This window comes from Coptis chinensis, chromosome 4 (genome assembly GCF_015680905.1).
Source record: "Coptis chinensis isolate HL-2020 chromosome 4, ASM1568090v1, whole genome shotgun sequence".
Lineage (NCBI taxonomy): Eukaryota > Viridiplantae > Streptophyta > Magnoliopsida > Ranunculales > Ranunculaceae > Coptis > Coptis chinensis.
Window position 1 is genome coordinate 77,171,939 of NC_141459.1, and position 16,094 is coordinate 77,188,032.

Consider the following 16,094-nt stretch of genomic DNA (forward strand, 5'->3'; position numbering starts at 1 on the left):
GCCCTTTACTTAGGAAACTACCCCCATTCATTATGTCTAGGACTTCTTTATGGTGGTGTAGAAGTCCTTTGAAAAGGCACGAACTAACGTGTCTTTTGCTTGGTGATGGTGTGGACACTCTATAAGGAGATCGGTAAACGATTCCAAGCCTCGAAAATGATTCATGAGGATTTCGCCGAAAAGAAGTGAATCTTGGAAAGCATTTCATCCGTCTTTAGGGGGGTGGGTAAAAATGTTCCATAAACAGGTGAACAAGTTTGACCCACGAGTCCATTAATTAGGCTTGGGGGCAGTTAACCAAGACGCCGCTTTATCGCCTAAGGTGAAAGGGAATACCCTCAATTTAATTTGTTCCGCACCAACCGTAGGATGGTGGAATGTTGTAAGGACTTGTTTAATCCTACGCATGTGTTGATAAGGTTTTTAATGGTCTAAACCATGAAAAACGGGTAACGAATTAAATATATTTGGGGGGATGCGGAAATCCCCCACTGGGTCTGCTAGAACGATGCAAGATTTAGGGCTATCGCTCAAGGCTTTATAAAAGTCAGAGAGAGGAGTCTCTCTTTCTTCAGCCATAATATAAGGTGGTGTGTGTGAAATAGTAGCTAGAGGTGTAGTGGGTGGGAAACTAGATAGACTTGTTTGTTGACGTTGCCGCGTGTAATTACGTTAGTTGTTTTTTTCTTGACTGGACTTTAATCTCATGCAAGACTAAGTCAAACTTAACTAAACATGCAACACTCCAAACAATTCTGATATACTAGTAGAAACCTCTAACTGGAGATGGCGAGGTGTGGAAGAAAGGAATACCTGATTGCGTCCTTGCTTCGCTTATGAATAGCGTCTTGTTTACGCGTGTTCAATGTATATAACAAGTTAGAACACTGAAAAACTTAAAAAATCGAAGTTCAAAACAAACCTGTAGAAATCCGGAAAAATTTAGCTTTAGCGCGGATGCGCCGCTTTGGCTTTGGAATGATCGCATCCGTGTAACTTCAAGTTATAGTGTTTTAAAGTGTGCGCGGTCAAGGTTCAAGGTTCCAGCGTTTGCGCAGTAGCGCCGCTTTTGAAGGTGGTCGCTCTGCGGTTATTTTTCGCGGAACTTTTCAATGTTGAAATGGACAACCACAGTATGAATCAAACAAGGGTGGATGGGTTTAATGGGATTTAAAAATGACTAATTATACTATGAAAACAATGCTAAAGTGAAACTAAGATGGCAGCGGCGCCATTTGATAAACATAAAAATGATAGTTTACCTACGAAATGAACGATGAAACTCAAAACGTAAGTAAACTAAAACTTATTACGAGTCTATATTTATCAAGTTTTCTACTCTCAATTCTATCGAAATAGAGTGGAGTAACAAATTCGTTCCACTCCTAGTTCTCTAGCATGTGATGTTTTCTAGTTAACTAATCGGTCTTAAGTCTAATGAGAGGTTTACGAGGGGAATTCTATTCTACGAGGTGAATTAAATTAACCAGTTACGAATAACGAAATGCTACGGAATACTGATTGTGAATCTAGATAAAGAATTAGAGGGGAATTGATTCCACCTCGAATCCAACTTAATAACCTAGCATAGACTGTTGTAATCCAATTCTTACGTTCTTACGGTAAGAATTGCTCGTTCTAATCCCTAATTAACATGGCATTTCTACCAATTATAACTAGCATGTGAGGTCGTCCACCCATTCCCATGGCGAAACACGACCTTCTAGAATGGAATAAACTCTACAACGATTCTACACTTATATAACTAAGCTTTCATCAAGGCTTCTCAACCCCCTCTAATGGAGGTTTAGCCGAGAATCATTCCAAAATCATTTCCATATGAATCTAAACTAAACATAATATCAAGATTCGAAATTTACTAATCTAAATTAAATAATAATTAAAATCTAATTAAAAACTAAGAAATGGTAACCAACAATAATTAAAACTAGATCTAATAGATTGAAATAACAAAAATCGAAATGACAAGAATAATAACTATTTTATTTATCTAATGAATGATATTCAATGATTCAAGAAATTAATCTAAAACAAGAAATGAAATTCTAAAACTAAGTTCTAAAACTCATTAATGAAAGCTAACTAATCTAATTCTAATCTAGGTCTAACTATCTACCATTAACAAAGAGTCAAGCTCTTGTTTTTATACTTTCAAATCCGAAAATCGTGCATGGGCTTGGAGCCATCTTCTCTGGCCCAAAACCCAATTCTTTCAGTCCAAAAAGGCCTCTTCAGCTGCAGTTGGCTTCTACAGACTTTTCGTCCACTTCTACTCCTCTGATTGGCTCAAGGCGTGGACCATTGGAAAGTTCTTTCCGAGCCAGTCGTTTTGACATAAGGTAGGCCCAATTCCGAGGTCTGAGTCCAAAGATATGGTCTTCGGAAGTTCTGCTAGCTTGTGTGCTGTTTCTGCCCGCGTTGACTTTGACTTTTCAGCTTTGACCGGGCTTTAGAAAGGCTTTGTCTTCTTGAATCTTGGCCTTTAATCACAGAACTCCTTAGCAACCAACCATTGCTCCTTTATCTCGCTAAAGTGGCACATTTCTGCACATAATGGACTTTGAAGCCTGGAATGCATAGAAACACGTAATCAGTATTAACTCTTACTTATTATTCACATAATTGGTCTAAAAGTATGATTATTAAGGGGTTAAAACTACAGTTTTGGGTTCTTATCAGACGTCTTTCTATGAATCGACATAAATTTAATGACGGTTTTGGTTGACTTTTTAAGACACCCTCAGTAATGATGGCTAGTTTTTCAATCAGAAAGTGTCATGATATGTATTTCATGACAGCTAAATATTGTCATAAAAAGCCCTTTTTTTAGTAGTGATATAATAACCTGTAATTCAATTCTTAACCTGTAAACTTATTTCACCAATAAAACAACTATAAAATTTTCTAAAATAAAACTAGAACATCCACAGTAACTTCAACCACATATATTTTGAAACCATTCCAAAATATTTTTTCCTTACATCAATTTATTCAGCAAGAAAAAATAACAAGCTATTATCCTTTATCCAACATCATTGAAAAATGCTAGATACATTTATTTGAAAGCACATTCAACCAAACTAAAAATCATTCTAATCAATTCCATCATCAACAAATTAAGTATTATCCATCGATTTATCGAACGTCATCAAACCTAAGAAACAAAATAAAGAAACACTATTAGTAAATTTGCTACCAAAAGCTCAAGCCACTGATAAAAAACAAGCTATTTTATATATGGCATGAGAGGAACAATGCGATAGGACCTAGTTCTCACAACAAAAGGAAAAATAAATGAAAATACCTACAATGCAAATGTATTGTGGTTCAAGATATACACTACTACATTTATATATAGTACATAAATAAATGAAAATACTGACAATGCAAATGGACTGTGGTTCAAGATATACACTACTACATTTATATATAGTACATGGTTGTTAGAGAGCTTAAAACAAAAAAAGACCCACAAATGCAAGGGTCATAGCACAAATCTTGACTAAAGCCATCCCATACCTCAAAGCAAACAAAAGAAAAACAAAATACTATTTTCGCAATACATACACATACCTTTTGTTTGGCATACACACCTTAAAAACAAGTGATATTGCTTACAAACAAGCGTGGATGAAGCCAGTGACTTAAAAACTTGGCTACAACTTACTAAACCATGGAAGCGATCCTTGTTTTAGGGCTGACATCTAACACCTAAATGCCCAACCCATTCTTAAAAAACCATGATATGTAAAAACGTGTAGAAGACAGAGCTTACAAGAATGCCGGATTTGTTTGTTCAAAACTTTCTGTTTCACATTACTTCATGAACGAGTTCCTGAATTTCATAACAAGACAAGAAAAAATAATTAAAAAAGAAACATACAAAAAACAATATATGTAAATGTATGTGAACTGCAGTACAACAATTAAATCTCCAACTCAGTAAGTGTTGCACTACAAGATTAGTTAATCCCCCAAAAACCCGAGATAAGTCGTAATGTTATAGAAAAGTTGGTGGGTTCTTCTGTAGAAACAATATTTCAAGATTAAATCATATATCAACATGCATGTCTATACATCTAATATCCAAAAAGGGCCTAGACCATTTCTTTCGGACACACTTGCTAATACAAATATAGATCAACAATCAAAATCAAGCCACCCAAACTAAATTTATAGTCCGAAAATTCGGATTGAATTGTTAACAAAGAAAATTATTCTTTCTTTAAATTTATAAGAATTTTGCCAATCACAGCAGGAATTAGATAAAAACATTAAGAAAATTATAAAGTTTCAATATTGATCATATACTCCTGTAGAGGATATGAAACATCATGCAAAGAATAAAAGTTCCTGTGAGTCATTGGAGGATGCAGTTCTCTATCAAATTTATAGTAATCCTTGAGAGTTGCTGGAGGTCGTCTCTCTCACTCAGATTGTCTAGTGATAAGCACCCAAAACTGTAATATTAAACCTCGAGAGACATAGCATTTTGGTCGATTATGTGTTTAATAATCATGTAATAATTATATTTTTGTACTTTTGCAGGTTTCCACAGTTAACGTGAATATAATGATAAAACATGCATCGGAGTACGAGAATACTGGAATATTTGAAGTCTTCCCACTCAGCCCCAGTGAAGCCTAACAAAGCCTGACTAGAGCCGAAGTTTCCAAAAGAACAAAACCAGTGCACAATGGGTCCACATATAAAGAAGCAGTAAACTTCCGAAGCTCACATCTTATAAATCTAGACGCCGACGTTGGCTAGTGAACTGCCAGAGCGACCAGAGCGACGAACTCTACGCAAAGACAAAAAGTTGTAAAAATGCCAAAATCGGCGCCGCCACTGGACACACCACGTGGACCCACTCTGCGGGCCCAAAAGGCATGACGAGTCAGCATAGGCAGGTGGCAAGTAATGGTCACAATTTTGTGCCACCTTGCAATATGAGAAGACACACTCCAATTCAAAGTTTGAATTGAATTGGCTGAAGACAAGACATTAATTGCAAATGAATACAAATGAGGAAAAGACAAAAAAGCAAGTTAAACCAGGTAAAGCCAAAACTTTGTATTTCAAAGTTTTGAATGTCTCAATTCAACAAAAGGACGAAACCAATTTAAAGGCTTCACGAGAGACCAGCCTATATATATATATATATATAAGGGGGTCTTCAATATTCCCCCTTCAGCATTTTATGCTTTAGCTTCCGCTTATTAGTTAGTTAGCTTTAGTTATCGTCTGTAGCTTCATTCCAGTACTTTATATTCCATCATTTTCTCTTCCAGCAGCTTCAATACTGTAAGTTATTTCTTCTTAATAAAAGTCATTTCTTTTCAAGTTTAATTCCTATCGTGCAATTACTTATTTAATGTATACAGCAAGTTTAATTATTCCTCCAATGACCATGAGCTAATCCCCCGGGGGAGGGTTATGCTGCTCGTGTGAGAATCCGGATTGACACTTTAATATTCTATAATCACTACTTAGGAATTAGGTGTAGATTATACATCTGGTCCCAAAATGATTGAGACTTTACAAATTTGGAGTGCTGATGCTCCTGAACAATCTCGCGAGAGACCCAAAATGTCTCGTGCAAGACTCTATGGTGTCAGACAGCTCTCCAATTTGTCCAGCTAATGTAGAATCGAACCAGGAGCTGAAATGATATTCCAGAGATGAAATATTAGTTTAACTCCTTATGCTAGTGCGATGCGACTCAGAGATGTGGGCATTTCGCTAGGGATCAATACTCGACGTCATCTAGGGTTTGTCTATGAACTCGAGATGAATTAGAGCTATAGTGATGTGGTAATATAAATTGTTGAAAAATGATTCTTGCATGAGTATGATTAACCCTCTCCCTGTTTCTCTATCTTTGTTTATTTACATCGAAATCACCGTTAGTAATTTACATTATTTACATTACCGTTAATTTAATTAAACCAACTAAAAAACCTAAAATTCTACTCACCAAAAGTTGTAATTCCAATTGTGAACCTTGTCGAGCCTGAAGGCTTGGACGATCCCTTACTCGACCTATCCTACCAAACCCACGTGAGTAAGGTAACTTGACTAAACGAACCACTATACGGACTTTGGACTTTGGTCTTCGAACTTCGGACTGTGGACCTCGGACTTAAGTATAAAACCAATAACGTCAATAAACATTTTATCAAATGGTGCCGCAGCACGCCAGAAGGACTCTGGACATTTAAACATAATAACTGGAATACATCAAAAAAAAAACCCTCCCCTACCCCCTCATCTTTTTGATTTCCATTTCTTTTGCGATACTAACGTGTTACGTACCTATTTGCCCCAATATTTTCTACTAACAGATATCTGTGAACCAAATCTTGTTTATTTTTATTAGCACAGTGTAAGTATTCTGTAGGAACTTGAAGTACTGAACTGACAAAAGAGTCTCGAACGAGCCTATATTAGTAGCGCGCGAGACTAACCTGGAGTATCAACACTCCGGTTTTCAAGTACAAGCCACTCTCCTTTTCAGTACTATTTTGGACTTTCTAGTCCTGTTTATCCCCCATCCACTAACTTCACGAGCTCGGGAGTTAATTCGATCGTTGTACGAGGAATCACGGGATGCCAGGTTTCAAATTCTTAATCTCCTCAAACTTTGTCGAGGATATTATTTGGTTGTTTGCTATAACATGTTTTACCTCGGACGTTTGTGTGAGAACTCCTTGCATGTAAATGTGGTTCGTCATTACATATTCACGTTAATACGATTAATATGATTCAAATATATTTGGATGTATGCATAATTTCAAACCACCTACTTAGAATATTTTTGTATGTGTATGTTACATCAATTCACGTACGCGGTATTCATTTGCATGAGTTCGTTCTCGATGTTCCCCTAGCTCACATATAGTTGCACGTATTAGTAGCTATAGATTATTGCATGTGTAAGACATAATTCTATTCACATATAAATAATATAGATTTGCATGTGTAAACCTTCTGTGTAAAACTGGCATGTGTTAATTGTATGTTTAGTTTTCTATTTTGGCATCTATCGTTTTAAATTGAATGTTTCGTAATCACGTCTCCATAATACATTAATTACGTAAACTAAAAAAATAAAAAAATAAAAAATAAAAAATAAAAAAATCCTAATAATTAAAATTTCATCTTAATCATCTTAATAATACCTGGCATAATACACCATCATAAATCATCATCCTATTCCATCAGTGTCTAGGAAACTCGAAAGATTGAGGTTGCCTAATTAAGGAACGTGTTAGCACGAACAACCTCCCTCAATTTTCTCAAGTGACCTGGCTGCTGGAATATTCACACGTTATCCTAGCTTACCTGCTCAAGTTAGCAATAGCTCAGGAAGACGTGATTCACCTTCATCCTTCCTTAATTCTAAATCCTCCTGTCATAATTCATTTCTTATGAGCCTAGAATTAAAACTTGTATTTGTATGAGACTACAGTCTGGTACTAATAAGGAATTAGAACTTACATATCATCGTCAGAAATACAATAAACAATTGCTTATGCTATCTCCTAGACATAGTTCTTCCTCCGTTAATCAACCTCGTCAAGCATCTCCGTTGCCATTATCTCCCTTAGTTATGGCTCAGGGAAATCCCACAGTCGAGAAACCCCTTTCGGATTTCTATACTGCCTTATAAGAAGGACCTGCTTCCTGCATTAAACTCGATGAGATTGCAGGACATTTTCGCATTCCGCCAAACATTTTCGGTTTGTTACCTGTTTACCATGGTTTAGACCATGAAAAACCATACAATCACCTTCGTCGGATGCAATAAGTAGTCACCACTTTCCGCCATCCGACCGTTACCAACGAACAAGTCTTGCTTAGGTTGTTTCCCTTCACCTTAGCTGATAAAGCTTCAGTTTGGCTCGCAGGACTGCAATCCATTGACACATGGGCCAAACTCGTACAAGCATTCATGATAAAGTTCTATACTCAAAAGAAACTACATAAATGCTTTAGAAGATTCAATTCTTTCACCAACACCCCCAGGAATCCTTTTCGGAAGCATGGAGCAGATTTACTAATCTGCTTCTTGAATGTCCCCATCATCAACTCAACACTGTTGTCTTAGTCCGTTCATTCTTTAATGGTCTATCATGAATGGCGGTTGTTTCATGGACAAAGGCGCTACTGAAGCATACACTTTTCTTGAGAAACAGATCTTCTATAGACACTCCTACCAAGGTTACATCTATGTTCGAGGTCAAACCCGATCCAGAATTAAAAACTTTGATCGAGTCCCTAACCAAAAAGGTCGATGCTCTTTCGGTTCAAGTAAATGATCAAAAACCCAAACAGGTCATGGTTGCCAATGCTTCCCCATGTCCTCTTTGCTTAAGTCCAGAGCACACCAATTTTAACTATCCCTTGGTATACGAGTGCCCTCCCCAACCATCTGAAGAGGCTTGTGCTTTCAACATCCCTAATGCACCTTGGCGACAACATCCGAATTTGGCTTGGGCAACCCCTGCTCAACAACAAGCTCCTCCGGGTGTCAACAATGCTCTTGTACGACCACCTGCGAACTACAATTCCTACCATCAAGGAAATCCTCCACAATTCTAGCAAGGGCAAAGTAAGTTTCCCAACAACGCAAATATAGGGTACCAAAACAACAGCAACCTTATTTCCGCTAATCAAGGATATGGCTACCAAAATCAACCGGTAAGCAACAACCGTGAACTTGTTCCTACCGCTCCACTGGTACAATCCACTGTCGATAAAACAGCTGAAACTTTTCTGACTTACATGAATCAACAAAATCAAATCTTAGCATCTATCCAACAGTCTCTTCAGCTGTTAGCACAGGATAAAAGTCAAAAGGGCGCGTTCCCTGGCCAAGCAGTTCCTAACCCTAAGCCTACAGACACAGCCTATGAACTCAACAATGCACTAGGATCTAGTAATCCCAGTCAGGGTGAGGTAAATGCCATCACCACTTTTCATTTTGGCCGAACCATCGACAATCACATATGTATGCCAGACGTCAAATCAACGGAAGCCGCGGGTGACGTCCTTCCAACTCCTAACTCACAACCTATAGCGGACGAAGTTGTTCCTTCCAAATCTACATCCACGTCCCTGGGGAAAGACGACACTGATCCGTATGCGCGATTCCGCCCAAAAGCTCCATTCCCTGCCTATTTGGCAACGAACAAACCGGACGAACATTTTGATGAGATCCGTGAAACCTTTAAAAATTTGACCATAAACTTACATTTTCTAGATGTGCTTAAGCATTTGCCTAAGCATGCCAAGTTTTTGAAGGACATGTGCACCACCAAACGACGTACGAATGTTCCTCAACAAGTGTTCCTCACTGAGCAGTTTTCCTCGATTACTACTACCAATGGTGTGGTTAAATACAAGGACTTAGGTCGACCAACTATACCATGCACGTTGGGCGACAAGTATACCGCTACCGCACTTTTAGACCTAGGTGCCAGTGCTAACCTACTTCCCTACTACTTATTTAAGCAGTTAGGTCTTTATTAATTAAAACCTACCAATATGACTCTGCAACTCGCGGATCGCTCCATCAAGTACCCAAAGGGCATAGTATAAAATGTCATAGTCAAGGTCCAAGATTTTTACTATCCAGTTGATTTTGTCATTCTAGGTACCGAAGTAGCCTGTGACTCCATTCCTATCATTTTGGGACATCCATTTCTTGCAACTACTAACACTCTCATAAATTGTCGGGACAGTTCAATGACATTGTCTTTCGAGAACCTTTCTATCGAAGTCAACGTGTTCAAATTAATGAAACAATTTCCCGATCCTATAATGGAAGGTGAGATTAGCTTGGTTGATAGTCTGGCACAGGATTATTTCACAAACATTTTTCCCGAAGACGAGGTACACCAATTTCTTTCATTTGATAATCCTGAGTTTGACGATGACTTGTACATTAAGGATGTCCACACATTATTAGAGTCAGTACCACTATTTGACCCTACTACTACGTTGCCATCTAATTCAGAAGAACTGGACTCGCTCTTTTCCAATGAAGAGACGCCCCTCACGAATCCTTGATCCCCACTCTTCCAACTCCAGATTTAAAACCTTTACCCTCTGATTTGAAATACGTGCATCTCGATCCTGATAATTTCTTCTCACTTACTACCGACGAAGAAGCACGTTTGATTCGTGTCATTCATGAACACCGCTCCGCTATCGGATGGTCCTTAGATGATATCAAAAGAATAGACCCTAATGTATGCACGCATCGCATATATCCGGATGACAGCTCAAAGACATCGCGAGAACTGCAATGTCGCTTTAACCCCGCCATGAAAGAGGTGGTGAGGGAGGAAGTTTTACGTTTACTTGATGTGGGTATCATATACCCTATCTCTGATAGTGACTGGGTTAGTCCTGTCCGCGTTGTTCCCAAAAAGTCTGGCATTCAAATTATACAAAATGAAAATGGTGAATGCATCTCCACTTGCATTCCATTAAAATGGAGAATTTGCATTGACTATCACAAACTTAATGCCAGAACACGTAAAGATCACTGCCCTCTCCCATTTATTGACCAGATGCTAGAACGTTTAGCTGGTCATGCTTACTACTGTTTTCTTGATGGCTATTCCGGCTACTTCCAAATTGTCATCGATCCCGCCGATCAAGAAAAGACAACTTTCATATGTCCCTTCGGAACCTTTGCATACAGACGAATGCCTTTTGGTCTTTGCAATGCCCCAAACACCTTCCAACACTACATGCTTCACATTTTCAGTGATATGGTGGAGTGTTATATGGAAGTCTTCATGGACGACTTTTCCATTTATGGAAATTCGTTTGACGACTACCTATCCAACCTTTTTAAAGTGTAAACACGTTGCGAAGAGAAAAATCTGGTACTTAATTGGGAGAAGTGTCATTTTATGGTTACCAAAGGACTTGTTCTAGGTCATATTGTTTTGAAAGACGGGATAGAGGTTGATAAAGTTAAAATTGTTAAAATTGCTTCCCTACCTTTCCCACGAATAGTTCGTGATATCCGTGCCTTTTTAGGACATGCTGGGTTTTACAGGCGATTCATTCAGGATTTTTCTAAAGTTGCTCGACCCTTAACCAATCTCCTGCTTAAGGATGCGGTATTCAACTTCAATTTCAATTGCAAACAAGCTTTTGATACTCTAAAAACTGCTCTGACTACCGCTCCTATCATTCAACCCCCTGATTGGTCTCAACCATTTGAACTGATGTGTGACGCTAGCGACTTTGCTTTTGGCGCCGTACTAGGCCAACGACGTGATAACAAACCCATTGTCATTTACTACGCTAGTAAAACTCTTAATGACGCTCAACGTAACTACACAACCACTGAGAAAGAGTTCCTAGCTGTTGTTTATGCTTTGGATAAGTTTCGCCCTTACCTAGTTGGATCATCCACCATCGTATATACTGACCATGCTGTACTACGATACTTACTTGTGAAAAAGGACGCGAAACAGCGATTGTTCCGCTGGATCATTCTCTTGCAAGAATTCACCCTGGAAATCAAAGACAAGAAAGGAACTGAAAATGTCATGGCCGACCATTTATCAAGGCTGGTTAGTGACAGTGATAGTGATTCTGAATCTATCTGTGATTCCTTCCCAGATGAGTATTTGTACTCCATTTTCTCCTCTCCATGGTACGCGGATATCGTTAACTACCTAGTTACTGAGGAAGTTCCTTCCTTTTGGTCACGTCCTGATCGTAAAAAGTTTTTGTCCACTGTAAAATATTATTTCTAGGATGACCCCTACCTCTTTAAGTATTGTTTCGACCAACTCATTCATCGCTGCATTCCCGACTGGGAGCACACCGACGTATTATCTTTTTGCCATAAACAATCTTGCGGCGGTCATTTCAGTGGGAAGAAAACTGCGGCCAAGGTGTTACAATGTGGTTTTTACTGGCCTACCCTTTTTCGCGATGCACGCAAACATTGCATAGCTTGCATTCGTTGTCAGCACCTAGGTCGAATTACCAAACGCAATATGATGCCCCTAAATCATATCCTGATTATGGAAATTTTGATGTTTCGAGCATTGATTTTATGGGACCCTTCCCTATTTTTTAAGGTTTCCTCTACATCCTAGTCGTTATAGACTATGTGTCCAAATGGATTGAGGCACTCGCATGTCGCTCAATTGACCATAAGACTGTCGTGAAATTTGTAAAAGAAAACATTTTCTCTCGTTTCGGTGTCCCCAAAGTTATCATCAATGATGGAGGTACACATTTTTGTAATAAAATTTTTGGGTTTTTAATGAAGAAATATGGAGTTACTCACAAAATTGCTACTCCATATCACCCACAAACAAGTGGCCAAGTGAAAGTCTCCAACAGAGAGATAAAGTCCATTCTAGAGAAAATTGTCAATCCATCAAGGAAGGACTGGTCTCTCCGCTTATCGGATGCCTTGTGGGCATACCGAACAGCATTTAAGACACCTATCAGGATGTCTCCTTACAACATTGTTTTTGAAAAATATAGTCATCTGCCAATTGAACTTGAGCATCGTGCCCTTTGGGCCATCAAAAGCTTCAATTACAATATTAACGAGCCAGGCGAGAAGCAAAAACTGCAATTAAATGAGCTTGAGGAGATTCAGAGTGATGCTTATGATCTCTCAAAATCCTACAAAGCTAATATGAAAAGAGTGCACGACAAGCACATTTTGCGTAAGAATTTCAAAATTGGCCAAAAAGTTTTATTGTATAACTCTAGATTACACATTTTTCCTAGTAAATTGAGAACACGATGGTCTGGTCCTTTCATTGTGTCAGCTGTGACCAATCTCTTTGCTTAATCCACAAGATAACAGCGAATTTCAAGTCAATGGACAACGCCTCAAACATTACCACGAATTACGCTCCCCAGATGTTGAACAGACTCTTCTTCAGGATCCGGTCTACATAGACTAGATGTTTCGTTTGGTGTACTCAATCTTGTTTCTATAGAGGGTACGCCATTTTGATAGTCGGGCCATCTTCTATTTTATGATGTCAAAAGTTCTTTGAAGTGTGTGGTTGCAAGCGCCAGAACCTTAGTCCACGAAAACTCTATTTCAGAACTGAGTATAAATGTCTTCTGCAACGCAAGCAAACGTTCATGCCGGTAAACGATGGGTACCTAAAATTTCACCTCCTTCCTTCTCTTCCCTTTTCTACTCTCTGCCTCACGAACTTCAGCTAATCATTTGGTGTAAGTCTCACTCATCATGAATAGGGAATGGTCGTAGTACTTTTACTCGTAAATGACGTGTGCGAAGGATGGGGTGGTGTATGCATTGTCAAACACCCTTCTGTTCAGGTCTTGACTTCCTATCCAATACTAGCCTATTTAAGGTATACTTTTGTCTGACACCAGCTACGTAGGATAATCTTCGTCGTCGCGCCATTTCTCCCACAGGTTAGGAATCGTCTTGAAAATCTGACGTTAAAAGACTCGCAAACGTCTTGAGAATCTGACATTAAAATACTCGATTCGTCTTGAGGATCTGATGTTAAAAGACTCACCTTGTAGATATGTATATATTATTGCATTTTTAAAAAAAAATCCCGTGCATTAAATTGTGCACATAGAGATTCGTGTTCAACCTCGGATGTTGCATACTTGGAACACAAACGGATAATGGATTCCACCAGACCAACCTCTAGAATTGGTTACTTTGAGTTCCCTTTGGGGTGGTTTGAGGATAGTTGTATGTAATAAGGGCAATATTATTAGACCATAACGTGCACGGTCCAGGATGGTACCGTCCTGCCCCTAACCCTATAATACATAAAGGTAAAGCCACAATCTGGCTAGATTGGGTTCACTCCAGAGCCTACATGACAGTTGCCTATGAATTTAGATGATGATTCTTTTGGACATCCGGTGTTTTTCACGTAAATCTCCCTTGTATATAAATAAAAACTTTGTTTATTAATAAAACACCCCTCCTTCTTTTCAAAACCTCTTGTGACCTTTGAGAATGACTCATATAATTGGATAGTATTTTTTGTGCCGATCATTTCGATAGTTCATTCATCCAATTCGGAGTCTGAACGAGTCCTGTGTGAGCGTTTACATTTTTTAGGCTTATTTCGGGCTTTAGGCTTGATTTTTAGTCGACATTTTTTAGGCTTGATTTTTTAGTCTTATTTGGGCTTTAGGCTTGATTTGGTCCCCCTCCGCTTTAGTCTCGCACGAGACAAGCCCATGTCAAAACCAAGTCGCGTAGCGACCCTACAAAACTCGAATCCCGCCAATTCCTTCTCACGCCAACTCCCATTTCTCCCCCTCAGCTCAAATCAATAGCCAGCCTCTTCCTAAGAGCACTAATGGCCAGAAACAGGCAAATTTTAGTGGAGAAAAATTTTGGAGCTCTATTCGAAAATGGGATGTTTGCTCCATTCTTTGATACGGAAATACACTCTAGAGGATGGGAGTACTTGTTGTATGCAAATGGCGGGTTATATTCTAAGGATTTGGTGATGAAATTTTACCACAATAGGAGCTTTAATGGCAACCATTTTTGGGTTAATTAACATCAACGAGATCACGGGCATTCCTCTGGTCGACCACGTGCTGACTCAGCAGTAGTCCGTGTACCCACGGACTTACGACCTAATGCTCGACACGCTAATTGAGGGCGAGTACAATATGGATGGGAAATGCGCGTATCAGCGCTCGGTGCGACGAAACCAACTAACTGTGACTCAATGGCTGGGACAGAACGTCATTGGCACCTCGAAGCCCTCGGACATCAACAAGACATTCCTCCACCTTCTCTGGATTCTCTAAGAGCGCAAGGGTAACTTCTGCATAGTTACCTTTCTTTTTGATATTATTACACATGCCACTTGCAGGTTAGCCGTTCTTATAATGCAAGTTATGATTAATTTGGGCTTCCTATCTACCACCCCGTTACTCCCTATGCCACTATATAAGAATATGCTTGTTTTCAAGAAATGCATATTGGCCCCTTGGGAACCCACAGCACCAATGGCAGCCGAGCACGCTAACGTAGGCCCATCTCACCCACCCTTCTTTGATGAAACTACTAAGAGTATGATGAGCCACCCTATGGATGCCTTACGTGCTATGAACAGTGGCATGAAAGACGTGTACACTCGCTAGGTATCGATGAAACATACCTTAGGCGAGTTAAGGACGGATATGACCACTCGCCACGAGTTGCTGACAAACAGCATGGGCGAATTTCAGCAGGAAATGCGAGCTTCCATGAATGCATTTCATGACCAAATGACTACTCGCCAGAACAAGTTCCAGCGAATGCCCATGGCAAACCAGCATCAGTTTCAAGCTTAGGTAATGGATACTCTAGGTGATATCCAGGAGCAGTTAGCCTCCACAGGAGCTCGTCCTGCACGCCGTCGCAGGACTCCTGGTTCTTCTTCTGCAGCCCCTGAGGATTCTCCTGCAGCCTCCAAGGATTCTCAGTAGACAGTTTATTTTCACCATTCTTGTATATTAATTATGTCGGATATTTTATTTACGTGTTTGCATTTTTATTTTCGAACCTAGGATGTCTGTTAATTCCTACATTCTCCAAAATTTCTGCCTTATTAAATAGTATATTAGTTATCTCCAATATTATATTTTATAGGTAGAAACATATATAATAATATTAGTAATAATAATATATATACATATATAAATATATATACATATATATTTTAGATGTCACACTTAACGGCAAATTTTACCGTAAACTAACGTTTTACAAAACGGTCAGAAAACGGTCATGAAAACGCACCAAAAATGGTCAGAAAACGGTCATGAAATCACATCTAAAAACAGTCAGAAAACGGCTCAATTTTCTTCTATAAATAAGTTCAACACATTCATCACATTTCACTCCTTTCATCTTCTCCCCTCTACACTTCTTATTCTAAAAATCGTTTTTAGATCGCTCCAAGTTTCAAGATTCATGGATGCACTAGAAAAGTTTGAGCAGCAGCAGATTGAATATGCTACTCAAGTCTTCATGCTCGGTTGTTTTATTATAATAATGTTGTTAATGTGGC